This window comes from Engraulis encrasicolus, chromosome 9, assembly GCF_034702125.1.
Source record: "Engraulis encrasicolus isolate BLACKSEA-1 chromosome 9, IST_EnEncr_1.0, whole genome shotgun sequence".
NCBI lineage: Eukaryota > Metazoa > Chordata > Actinopteri > Clupeiformes > Engraulidae > Engraulis > Engraulis encrasicolus.
In genome coordinates, this window is record NC_085865.1 from 3,050,747 (window position 1) to 3,063,246 (window position 12,500).

Genomic DNA, 12,500 nt, shown 5'->3' on the forward strand with positions numbered 1-12,500 from the left:
GAAGAGATGTGGAGAGCAGAGGCAGGGAGGAGCAGAGGAGAGGAGAGGAGAGAAGAGATGTGGAAAGCAGAGGCAGGGAGGAGGAGAGGAGAGGAGAGGAGAGGAGAGGAGAGGAAAGGAGGGGAGGGGAGGAGAGTAGAGGAGAGGAGAGGAGATATGAGAAGAGGAGAGGAGAGGAGAGGAGAGAGAGAGAGAGAGAGGAGAGGAGAGGAGAGGAGAGGGAGGAGGAGAGGAGGAAAGGAGGGGAGGAGAGAGGAGAGGAGAGGAGAGGAGAGGAGAGGAAAGGAGGGGAGGAGAGAGGAGAGGAGAGGAGAGTGAGTCTATGTTGGATCTTCAGCTTATGTAGTTCACTGGTAAACTGTCACTAGCTGCTTGCTGTGGACAACTACACTCCATGTGTGTGTTAAATGGCCTCAGAAAATTACAGATCTCCTCAGCAGCACAAACGCGCACACACGGTATGCACGCGTGCACGCACGCACGCCCGCACGCACACAGTTAAGTAGCCTGAGAAACTTCCACAAAGGCCATGTCAGTGGCAGGCAGCCACCGTCCAGCGATGAGTGATAACGCAGCCGTTTATTTACCCCGGAGGAGAATATGAAGTGAAAAGCTAGACGTGATTAAAACCATGAAATGGTTTCCTTCACAGTCTGTATATGTGTGTACGCTTGTCTACAGTGTAGGCCTATGTATGCATCTGTGTATGTAGAAGAGAGAGAGAGCGAGAGCGAGAGAGAGAGAGAGAGAGAGAGAGAGAGAGAGAGAGAGAGAGAGAGAGAGAGCGCAGGAGAGAGAGAGAGATTTTACTGGGTCGTGTCAATGTTTACATTCTGGTGGGGTTTCAGTGTTGAGGTTTTTGACAAATGTTGACTTAGAGGGCGGCCGCGGAGTGACAGGCAGGCTGGCGTTCGTTGACTTCTCTCCTTCCGACGCGCCGTACCCTCAGTCAGCTGATTTGGGTAACCCCCACATCCCCCCACCACCATAGACACCACCACCACCATAGACACCACCCCACCACAGACACCACCAACACCAACACCAACACCACCACCATAGACACCACCACCACCACCTCAGCACAACCCCCATAATAATAAAAACACTAGGCCTACTTTATTTGTATAGCCCAATTCATACAGAGATGTACGTAGCTCCATGTGTTTAAACAGTTTGGCAAAAATACATGTTAGGCAGACTTCTAAAGTATGACAGGTAGGCCTCCTCTCCTCTCCCCCACCACTCTCCTCTCCTCTCCTCTTCTCCACCTCTCTCCTCCTAAATTCTCCTCCCCTCTCCTCTCCCCTACCTCTCTCCACTCCTCTCCTCTCCCCCACCACTCTCCTCTCCTCTCCTCTCTCCTCTCCTCTCCTCTCCCCCACCACTCTCCTCTCCCCTCTTCTCTCCTCTCATCTCCTCCACCACTCTCCTCTCCCCTCTCCTCTCCTCTCCTCTCCTCCTCCTCTTCCCTTTCCTCTCTCCTCTCCCCTCTCATACCACTCTCCTCTCCTCTCCTCTCCCCTCTCATACCACTCTCCTCTCCTCTCCTCTCCTCTCCTCTCCCCCACCACTCTCCTCTCCTCTCCTCTCCCCTACCTCTCTCCTCTCCTCTCTCCTCTCCCCTACCTCTCTCTTCTCCCCCCCCCTCTCTCCCACATCTCTCCTCCACCTCTTCCTCTCCTCTCCTCCCCCCCTCTCCTCCCCTCTCCTCCTCTCCCCCACCTCTCTCCTTTCCTCTCCCCCACCTCTCTCCTCTCCTCCCCTCCCCTCTCCTCTCCTCCACCTCTCTCCTCCTATCCTCTCCTCCCCTGTCCTCTCCCCTACCTCTCTCCACTCCTCCACCTCTCTCCTCTCCTCCTCTCCCCTCTTCTCCACCTCTCTCCTCTCCTCCCCTCCACCTCTCGCCTCTCCTCCACACCCTCTCCTCTCCTCTCCTCTCCTCTCCCCTACCTACCTCTCTCCCCTACCTACCTCTCCTCTCCTCTTCTCCACCTCTCCTCTTCTCCACCTCTCCTCTCCTCTCCCCCACCTCTCTCCTCTCTCCACCTCTCCTCTCCTCTCCTCTCCTCCACTTNACCTCTCCTCTCCCTACCTCTCTCCTCTCCCCTACCTCTCTCCTCTCCTCTTCTCCACCTCTCTCCACTCCACTTCTCTCTCTTCTCCACACCCTCTTCCTGCTGTTCAACCTCATTGCACCTCTCTCTACTCCGCCTCTCTCCTCTCCTCCTCTCCCCCACCTCTCTCCTCTCCTCTCCCCCACCTCTCTTCTCTCCTCTCCTCCACACCCTCTTCCTGCCTATGGATATAAATCAGGGCCTGTGGAGGTTTTCTTAACCCTGCAGACTGGAGACGCTCCCTTCCTGCTCTCCTCACTCCACTCCTCTCCCCTCCTCTCCCCTCCCCTCCCCTCCCCTCTCTCTCCTCCACCACTCTCCTCTCCTCTCCTCTCCTCCTCTCCTCTCCACCCTTCAGACTGGAGACACTCCCTTCCTGCTCTCCTGTCCCTCCCCAGACACACACAGCAGGTATTGGAGAAGAAAATTATACACGACTTAATTTCCACTCAACCTGATATGTAATGTCATCATGAAAAAGAGGAAATGGGGGTTGATGTACTATCGCATTGACATTATGCCCAACCAGCATAGATGTATTAAGTAATGTCATCAGTACCAACATAATACTTTCTCTAAAGACTGTTGGGAAAGAAATGCATACGGATGCATAGAGGCAGTGCAAAATGTGGAGCATTTTTTTTTTATTATTATTATATTGTTTAAAAGGTACACTGTGCAAGATTTTTAGTTGTTTATTTCCAGAATTCATGCTACTCATTGACAAATGTTACCTTTTTCATAAATACTTACCACCACCATCAAATTTTAAGTATTCATTATGACTGGAAAAATTGCACTTTTCATACATGAAAAGGGGGATCTTCTCCATGGTCCGCCATTTTGAATTTCCAGAAATAGCCATTTTTAGCTGCAAAAATGACTGTACTTGGGCCACACTAGAAAATGTTAGTTTATTACTTTGTTAACTTTCATGAAAAGATCAAATTTGACAATAAGCTACCCAGTTTCAATGAGCAGCANAGTTGCAGTACCTTTTTTGACCATGACAGTGTACCTTTAAGCGCTACTCAACCTAATCAAAATGGAGGTTTTCTTAACCCTGCAGTGGAGACGCTCCCTTCCTGCTCTGCCCCATCCTGTTCTGTCCAGCCCCTCCCTAGACACGCAGCAGGTATTGAGGCACACACACACACACACACACACACACACACACACACACACACACACACACACACACACACACACACACACACACACACACACACACACACACCTACTACACACACACACACACCCTACTACACACACACACACACACACACACACACACACACCTACTACACACACACACACACCTACTACACACACACACACACACACACACACACACACACACACACACACACACACACACACACACACACACACACACACACACACACCTCTTACACACACACACCACTCTTCTCAGTTTACCAATGAGAGGATGAATGAATCATCTGTTCCATTTCATTTCACAAGAAATCAGACACTTTGGGACTTGACTGACCTGGATTTCAATACAATTTAGTGAGCCATGCACTTCAGTGGCAAGATAGAACCCCAGAATTGCATTTGCGTGAATCTGCCACTAATATTAAGGGTGAAATGGACTTTTTAAAGAAATGGAGTTTTAACTGGTAGGCTACAGCAGGCTAGTCTGATTATCACGCTCAAAGTTGATTGCTTCCTGATAAAGTGGGTGGAGTTACCCAATTTCTCCAGGGCTCAGAAAGATGTTCCCATGCTCTTGACCTGACTAGTGGCAACAGCGTAGGTGTTTCGTCACTAGGAGGGCGTAGCCTGGCTAACAGGCTAACAGGCACCCTCCATCCTGTGGGAGCTGACGATGTACAGAGCTCCCTCACTAACATACGCTTTCAATCGCTGTCAAAACAGGCCAATGGGTTGGCAACACTTCATGTCAACAGCCTCTTTAGCGTGTCAACATCAGTGTCAGGGCGCCATGAGGTACACCATACCAAGCAGTCCATCACCATCATCATCATTATCATCATCATCATCATCATCCTCATCATCATGGCCGTGTACTTGAGCTGTAGCCTACCTTTCAGCTGGGGCCGGGGCTGGGATGTGGGTTAGTGTCACATAAATAGTTATGTAAACAGTTATATATATATATATGCAAACACATAAATATTACAAGCAGTTCTGTATAAATGCATGCAATCAAGAAGAAGAGACCGTTTCTGTTGCCACTTCACCCAAACAAAAATGCCCCCCCTGCTCTCTCCCCTCCTTTGCTGCAAGTTAAAAGGGACACTGTGCAGGAAATGGTCAAAAAAGGTACTGAAACTATGCTGCTCATTGAAACTGGGCAGCCTATTGCCAAATTTGGTCTTCACATTAAAGTTGACTAAGTAATAAACAAATATTTTCTAGTATGGTCCAAGTGGAGTCATTTTTGCAGCTAAAAATTGCTATTTCAAAATGGCGGACCATGGAGAAGATCCCCTTTTCATGTATGAAAAGTGCAATTTTTCCAGTCATAATGAATACTTAGAATTTGATGGTGGTGGTAAGTATTCATGAAAAAAGTAACATTAGTGAATGGTCAGCATGAATTCTGGAAATAAACAACTAAAAATCTCACACAGTGTCCCTTTAAGTCTGTACTCAATTCTGTATTCCGTCTACAATATGTGCTCATCGGTAAGTGTCTTTTTGTTTTGTTTGATTCCAGTGTTTTCCTACCAATATGAGCTCCTTCACTCCCGGAGCTGTGTGTTACAATGGGACACTTGAATTTCCTTCAGGTTATAATGTAGGTTACCAAGGGTAACCCAGGTTCTCTGAGGGAGATGAACTAGAAATCTCGTTAACACTTCATTTTAGGGATACATCTATTAGCACTAATACATACAATGTGCCTGTATAAGTAACTTGTAAGGCATGTACAAAGCAAAATCAAACATTTGTTAGGCATGTATTCGCAAATGTCTTGTTCATGCATAAAATAAGGGATTTACTACCAATTTAACCTTAGAAAGGACCTAGTAGGCCTTAGCGTTTGCTTAGTAAGGTAAGCGTACCCATTAAGCCCATGTACCCTTTAAGCCCACTTTCAACTTTGAGGTAAATTTAAAGAAAGGGAAAAGGTGGATTTTGTTGTTCATCACCCTATCCAATTAAAGGGTTTAGTAACTGACAAAATGTTTTTTATTGCAAACAAATCACATTTTTTATCGTTGAGTAATCCCTGTCCAAGTGAATCCTGTCTCAGGACTACTGACAAGAAGTCGCCTCAAAACTTTGCTGTTTTGGGACATATCAGAAATCATAGAATTTCAGCTAGTTTAAGTCAAATGTTTTGAAAATACTTTCATATTTAGTGAACTAAGAGGTAAATGTAATGATTTTTATATATATATGTGCAGTGTTTTTAATAAATTATAGCATTTCCCTTCAAATGGAAAGATGTGTTTTATGAGCAAGCAAACGCCGATAATCTCTTGATACAACCACACACCATCTTTATCTTAGTCTACCGTAAGACTAAAGGTGGTTAGGTATGAACTCTAAGCATATTCCAGTTTGTTTGGCATTGATCTTTAAAGAAATGCATCATGAAATGTTTTATGGATCTGATTATTTCCATAAAATAACTTTTTGTATAGGCGGGCTTGATGGGTACTAGGTGGGCTTAAATGGTACACCCCATTGAAATGCATGCAAGCTGGCATGCATGCTAACCCAATAATGCCTTTGAGGAACATAAAAAGGGCTGTACAATCTCAAGTTGTTGGTTAAAAAGGCGTAATGTAATGAACTAACAATAATAATAATAAAAAAATTCTCTGTTTGGATGAAGAATTTTATGAAGTATATGAAGTAAGAGATGCTGTAATATTTAATTAGGTTTTATGCATAATTTTTTTTAGCGAATCATACATTTTGGAAGAATATTTTGGTCTGAAACCATTTATGCCATGTAGGCTACACTGTTTAAACTCAACTCACACACCTCGCCAGGTATTTTGATAGAGAAATAACTACATGAGCTTATTTGGAACACAAGTAGGCTTAAATGGTACCAATGGTACCATTTAAGCCCATTCAGACTTTTTACTTTTCTCGTAAAAAATCTTTATATTGTACTTTGAAATATTCATCAACTCCATGATAAACATTGAGAAGAGAGGTAAATCTTACTATTTAACAAATCATTTCACAAAAAATGTATGTGAAGATGATTGAAAAATAGAAAGAAAGAAATTTTGATTTTGGTGGGCTTAATGGGTACGCTTACCTTACATGCCTTACAAGTTACGTATGCAGGCATTAACATTGTATGAATTAGTGCTAATAGATGTATCCCTAAAATAAAGTGTTACCGAAATCTCACCGTGGTCTGGAGATGTCGAGTGAAATCGACTGAAAGATAACCCACCAAGAGTCTCTCCTACATAGAGCAACACGGTGAAAGGAGAGAATATCACTGCCACAGAGAAAGAGGGAAGGTACTAAGACTAGGGCTGGGTATCGCAGCCATGTTCCTGTATCGATTCGATTTCGATTCTTAGGGCTTTGAATCGATTAATCACGATTCAATTCGATTCGATTCATTCCGAATCGATTCAATCCGTTCCCTTCTTGGTGCCAGGATTTCCCCCAAAAGATGCTGTTGCCTATTTGTATATAAAAATGTCAAAAGGCAATGGCTTGACAGTGTTAACAGATTGCTAATTTGTAATAAGTAGGCCTAGGCCTAATTGGCTAATACCTATTGGGTATTTTCCATAGACCTAAATTAAACAAAAAGAACAAAAAGAAAAAGAACAACAACAAAAAATCGATTAAGTGAATTTTAGATTATATCGATCGATTATCGATTAAAACGATTATTTCACATAGCCCTAACTAAGACACTCGATATTTATCTCCTTCAGCTTTTATGGTCACTTTCTTCATATTCACAAGTCATACAAGGAAAAATTAAATTATGTTTTGGCATGGTATACAGACAAAACGTATTTTAATTTTTCCTTGTATGACTTGTGCATATGAAGAAAGTGACAATAAAAGCTGACTTGACTTGACTTGACTTCCACTAAGACACTCGCTCCCTCTCTCAGATGGCTTCTGAGGGAAGGATGAAAAGCTGTGTGCGTGTGCGTCTCAGTCAGTGTGAATTTACGGCCGTGTGAGTCCTGATGGCAGAAGAATTGGCCTTTCATCCGTGCAGACGGGACCTTGTGTTACACATGTACTCGCCTCTGCTGGGTGCTGCAAGAGAGATCAGTCATTCTCTGATCCTCGTCCCTGTCACCTCAAAACGCTGTGATTAGACAGCGACAACGTCATTGCCAAAAGCATATGACTGAAGTTGACAGTGACAAAGGGAGGAGAGGAGAGGGGAGGAGGGTGAGGGAGCACACAGTGCAACACATGTGCTGACGTTAACTTCAACGCATCAAAGCTGGAATGGAATGCAAGTGGTGCTTATGATGGATCATCTCTAGCGTCATGATGGGCTCAAAGCAAAGCGAGAGAATACTGTATTTCTTAACCCATTGTGTCCTGGAGCGACATATACGCTACATTAAGGTTCTTGGGATTTGAGCTGTTTTATTATAATAGTGGGTATTAGAACTGAATGAACACACTCGTGCAGAATGAAGGTTCTAGGTTAAAAAAAGTAACTTATTTCATATTTTTATGTGCTTTGGAGGTTGAGATATTTAGGTTTTAATAGGGAGAGGGCACCTTTTCCCAAAAAGGTCTTAAAGGGCTAAAGTGGGTTAAGATCCCAGCGAGCGCTGCTGGATGCCTTCTACACACAACCATACCATACAACATGGCGCCTGGCTCTACACCAACCATACCATACAACATGGCGCATGGATCTACGCCAACCATACAACATGGCGCATGGATCTACACCAACCATACAACATGGCGCATGGATCTACGTACACCAACCATACAATACGGCGCATGGCTCTACACCAACCATACAAAATGGCGTATGGATCTACACCAACCATACCATACAACATGGTGCCTAGATCTACACCATACCATACAATATGGATCTACACCATACAATATGGCGCCCAGATATACACCAACCATAAAATATGGCGCCTAGATCTACACCAACCATACAACATGGTGCCCAGATCTACACCAACCATAAAATATGGCGCCTAGATCTACACCAACCATACAACATGGTGCCCAGATCTACACCAACCATACAATATGGTGCATGGATCTACACCAACCAGATACAATATGATCCCCAGATCTACACCAACCATACAATGTTGTGCATGGATCAACACCAGCCAGATACTATATGGTGCCGTGCATGGATCTATTTGATGAAAAGAACATATTCTACAAGAATGCCATATTCTAAAATTGCAAATTACATTCTATGGAGCGCAGTATTCTTTAGAACCGTCATTGTCTGAACAGCGTGACGACGGTGCACCTTCAAATTTCAAGACTGTTTCTATTCAGCTACCTGCGTGATTCAAGTCCTGGGGCCTCGTGTACAAAGACTTCTGTAGATTTCTTACTGAATCTTTGCGTAAGTGAATATCTGAAAAAATGCATTTGCGCCTGAAAATCTTAAATGTATCACTCCACACATAAACAGGTGTTCATGCTGATTTATGTGGTATGTCCAATTTGACATGAAATTTAGTAAACGTGCACTTTTTCATGCTAAGTCAGTATTGGTACATATGAAAATGTTTGTGGAAAGCTACTTACGGAGCTTTTTTGTGCGAAAGTAAGTTTTGTACATGAGGCCCCTGATGTCTCAATGGGACATCTTATCTACACCCCCCCCCCCATTTCTGTACACAAGTCAGATCTGAATCTGCAATGTGACCACTTTGTTGTGCTGTGCCCTCACACTGCATGATACTGTGAACAAGTCCATTCTTGAACTGGCTTCCCAAAGATGCAACCTAACAAAAACAAACACATCCAAAGGATAAGGAAGAGAAAGAGAGGAATAAAGACACATCTTTATGCTTGGTAAGGAAATAAAAACAATTTGCAGTTGTGTATTTATATGAAAGTGAAAGAAATGAAAGCAGCACAAAAGGCCAAAGTGGAGACCTAATGTATGTTTACCATTTTTTAATCCCCTTATTTTTGAGTGTGACCTTTTATATTCGTACACCACCCTGTACTTTGTCTGTGCCCTTTTTACCCCGATTAATGTTGAACTCTTTTTCACCTTGTATCACGCTCAATTTCAAAAACAAAAAAGATATGGACTAAAACCTCAGAGAGGCTGGGAGTCATAAATCATTCTGCAGTGATGTTATTTCATCGCACAAATGGCTGTAAAACGGGCACATATGCATGCTAGCGCGCACACACACACACACACACACACACACACACACACACACACACACACACTGGAGAAAGAGGAGAGAGGACACACACACACGCACACCGTCACTGGAGAAAGAGGAGAGAGGATAGACACACACACACACACACACACACACACACACACACACACACACACACACACACACACACACACACACACACACACACACACACACACACACACACACACACACACACACACACACACACAGCATGTCTATGCTTCGGCATGTTCAACCCTGCTGCCAGCTGAGTTCAGGTCTTTAGACGGGCGTTTCACTGCCACATCATCCTGGGTTTTTATCTCTGAAGGGAGGGAGTGACCTCTCTTCTCTTCTCTTCTCTTCCCTCTCTTTTATCAGCGCTGTCTAAACTCGGCCCGGAGAATCTCCCCTAAAACCAAACCACACGCACGCACAGACACGCGGACAAGCACACACACACTCTCACACGCCCAGAATTGACGTGACTGGTATGAGGGAGAAGAGTGAGGGAGCCAGCGGGTGTTTGATGTTCCTGAAAGCCCAGATGGCAGCGGGCGTCTCCGCACACTCCTCGTCTACACTCCTCTCCTCTCCTCTCCTCTCCTCTCCTCTCCTCTCCTCTCCTCTCCTCTCCTCTCCTCTCTCCTCTCTCCTCTCCTCTCCTCTCCTCTCCCCTCTCACAGACAGGGCTCCTCTCCTCTCCTCTCCTGTCCTGTCCTGTCCTCTCCTGTCCTCTCCTGTCCTGTCCTCTCCTGTCCTCTCCTCTCCTCCTCGTACAAACAGGGTTGCAATCCTTCCCTATCTCCTCCTCTTCATTTGTACAAAAGCTAATCTCCTCCTTCCTCCTCTCCTCTCCACTTCTACAAAAGACTCCTCTCTTCCTTCCCTCTCCCTGCACACCCAGGCCTCCTCTACTCCTCCTTTTCCTCTCCTCTACTCCGCCTTTTCCTCTCCTCTCCCTGCACAAATATCTCCCCATCCCGAGTTTCCCTCTGAAAATATCCCGCAGCCTGGCAGGAGAAGGAGAGGGAGAGGAGAGGGGAGGAGAGGAGAGAAGAGGAGAGACTGGGGAGAGGAGAGGAGAGGAGAGGAGAAGAGGGAGAGGAGAGGAGAGGAGAGGAGGGGGAGGAGAGGAGAGGAGAGGGAGAGGAGCACCAAGGTTCTCAGTATTAACAGGAAAGTCGTCAGCTGGTTTACCTCCGTTTACCCCTCTCCTCCTTCTGCTTATTTTCCATCCCTATCTCCGTCTCCTCTGTACGTTCCTCATCTCTCCATCTCTCTTCCTTTTCTGTGCATTTCTCGTCTCTCCATCCCTCTTCCTCTTCCTCTCATCTCTCAATCCCTCTTCCTCTCCTCTCCTCTCATCTCTCCATCCCTCTTCCTCTCCTTTCCTTGTCTCTCCATCCCTCTTCCTCTCCTTTCCTCGTCTCTCCATCCCTCTTCCTTTTTTGTGCATTCCTCTTCTCCTCATCCCTCTTCCTCTCCGTTCCTTGTCTCTCCATCCCTCTTCCTCTCCTTTCCTCATTTCTCCATCTCTCTTCCTCTCTCCTTTCAGCTTTCACTCTTTCCATCTCTTCACAACTTGAGGATGGTAAAAAGATCAAAGCGGAGACATGACGGTATGTGGTCAAGTCCACCCATTCTAGCCTTCACACACACACACACACACACACACACACACACACACACACACACACACACACACACACACACACACACACACACACACACACACACACACACACACACACACACACACACACACACACACACACACACACACACACACCTACAAAAACATGCCCTGTCCGCTACATATACTTACAGTCAGGCAGTGTCACCAAGTCCAACAATGTGTTCCATTAGCCAGATATACTCCCTCAAACGCGTCAAAATATACGTACACACATTCTCTACCCAACACATTTGTTCACAGACACGTACACACACACACACACACAGCATCTCACATACTCCGTCTCTGTCATACATACACAGACACCAGAACACACACAAACACGCACAACTACACACACATGCCTATATATGTCAGCTAAGTACACTGTCCTTATCATTCTCACATGGGTTTGCGCCCACGCAGCTAAGTGGTGGAAAGGAAAAATACGCCTTCGAGAACATATGGAGTGCTAAAGTACTAAAGTGCTAAAGTGTAAAAGTTCAGCGGCACTAACGACGACCTGCAGTTGCACTGAGAACCATCACACACACACACCTTCATTGGAGAAAGAGGAGAGAGGACACACACACACACACACACACACACACACACACACACACACACACACACACACACACACACACACACACACACACACACACACACACACACACACAATCACTGGAGAAAGAGGAAAGAGGACACACACACACACACACACACACACACACACACACACCATCACTGGAGAAAGAGGAGAGAAGACACACACACCGTCACTGGAGAGAGGGGAATAGAGAATAGGAAGCTGGCTCTTCCCTGTGGAAAACTGAACTAGTGCAACACACACACGAATGGATTTATGAAAAAGTAAATCATGTTTCCAGAAGACCTGAGTCCCAAAAGCCTTAACGAGAAAAAAAGAGAGAGTGAGACAGAAAGAGGCGAGAGAGACAGACAGAGACACACACACACACACACACACACAGACAGAGAGGAAAAGAGAGAGAGAAAGAGAGAGAGAAAGAGAAAGAGAGAGAGAGAGAGAGACAGAGAGACAGAGAGACAGAGCGAGCGAGAGCAAGCGAAGAGGCCACTGACTAGGCCAGTACTGGGACAAGCAGCATGTGCTTTGAAGGATACTTCAGGTCTTGAGTTACCTCCAATTGGAGTCAAAGGGACACGGCTAGTTTTTAATCCCACCTAACGTCTAACGTAGCGTAGCATCATTAGCGTAAAACCATATGGATGAACAGCCGTGCCACTTAAGACGGTGCACGGTTCAGGTTTCCAAAAGGGCGTCCTGTACTCTCACTCTCTCATGTTTTTCCATGT

General features: G+C 45.4%; 1 protein-coding gene across 1 annotated transcript in view; it reads right to left on the bottom strand.

Annotated features, from left to right (window-relative positions):
- The window catches only part of LOC134454930 (DNA-directed RNA polymerase II subunit RPB11-a-like), a 173,921-nt gene that overhangs the window by 111,584 nt on the left and 49,837 nt on the right, over nt 1-12,500 (bottom strand). The window lies entirely within an intron of this gene.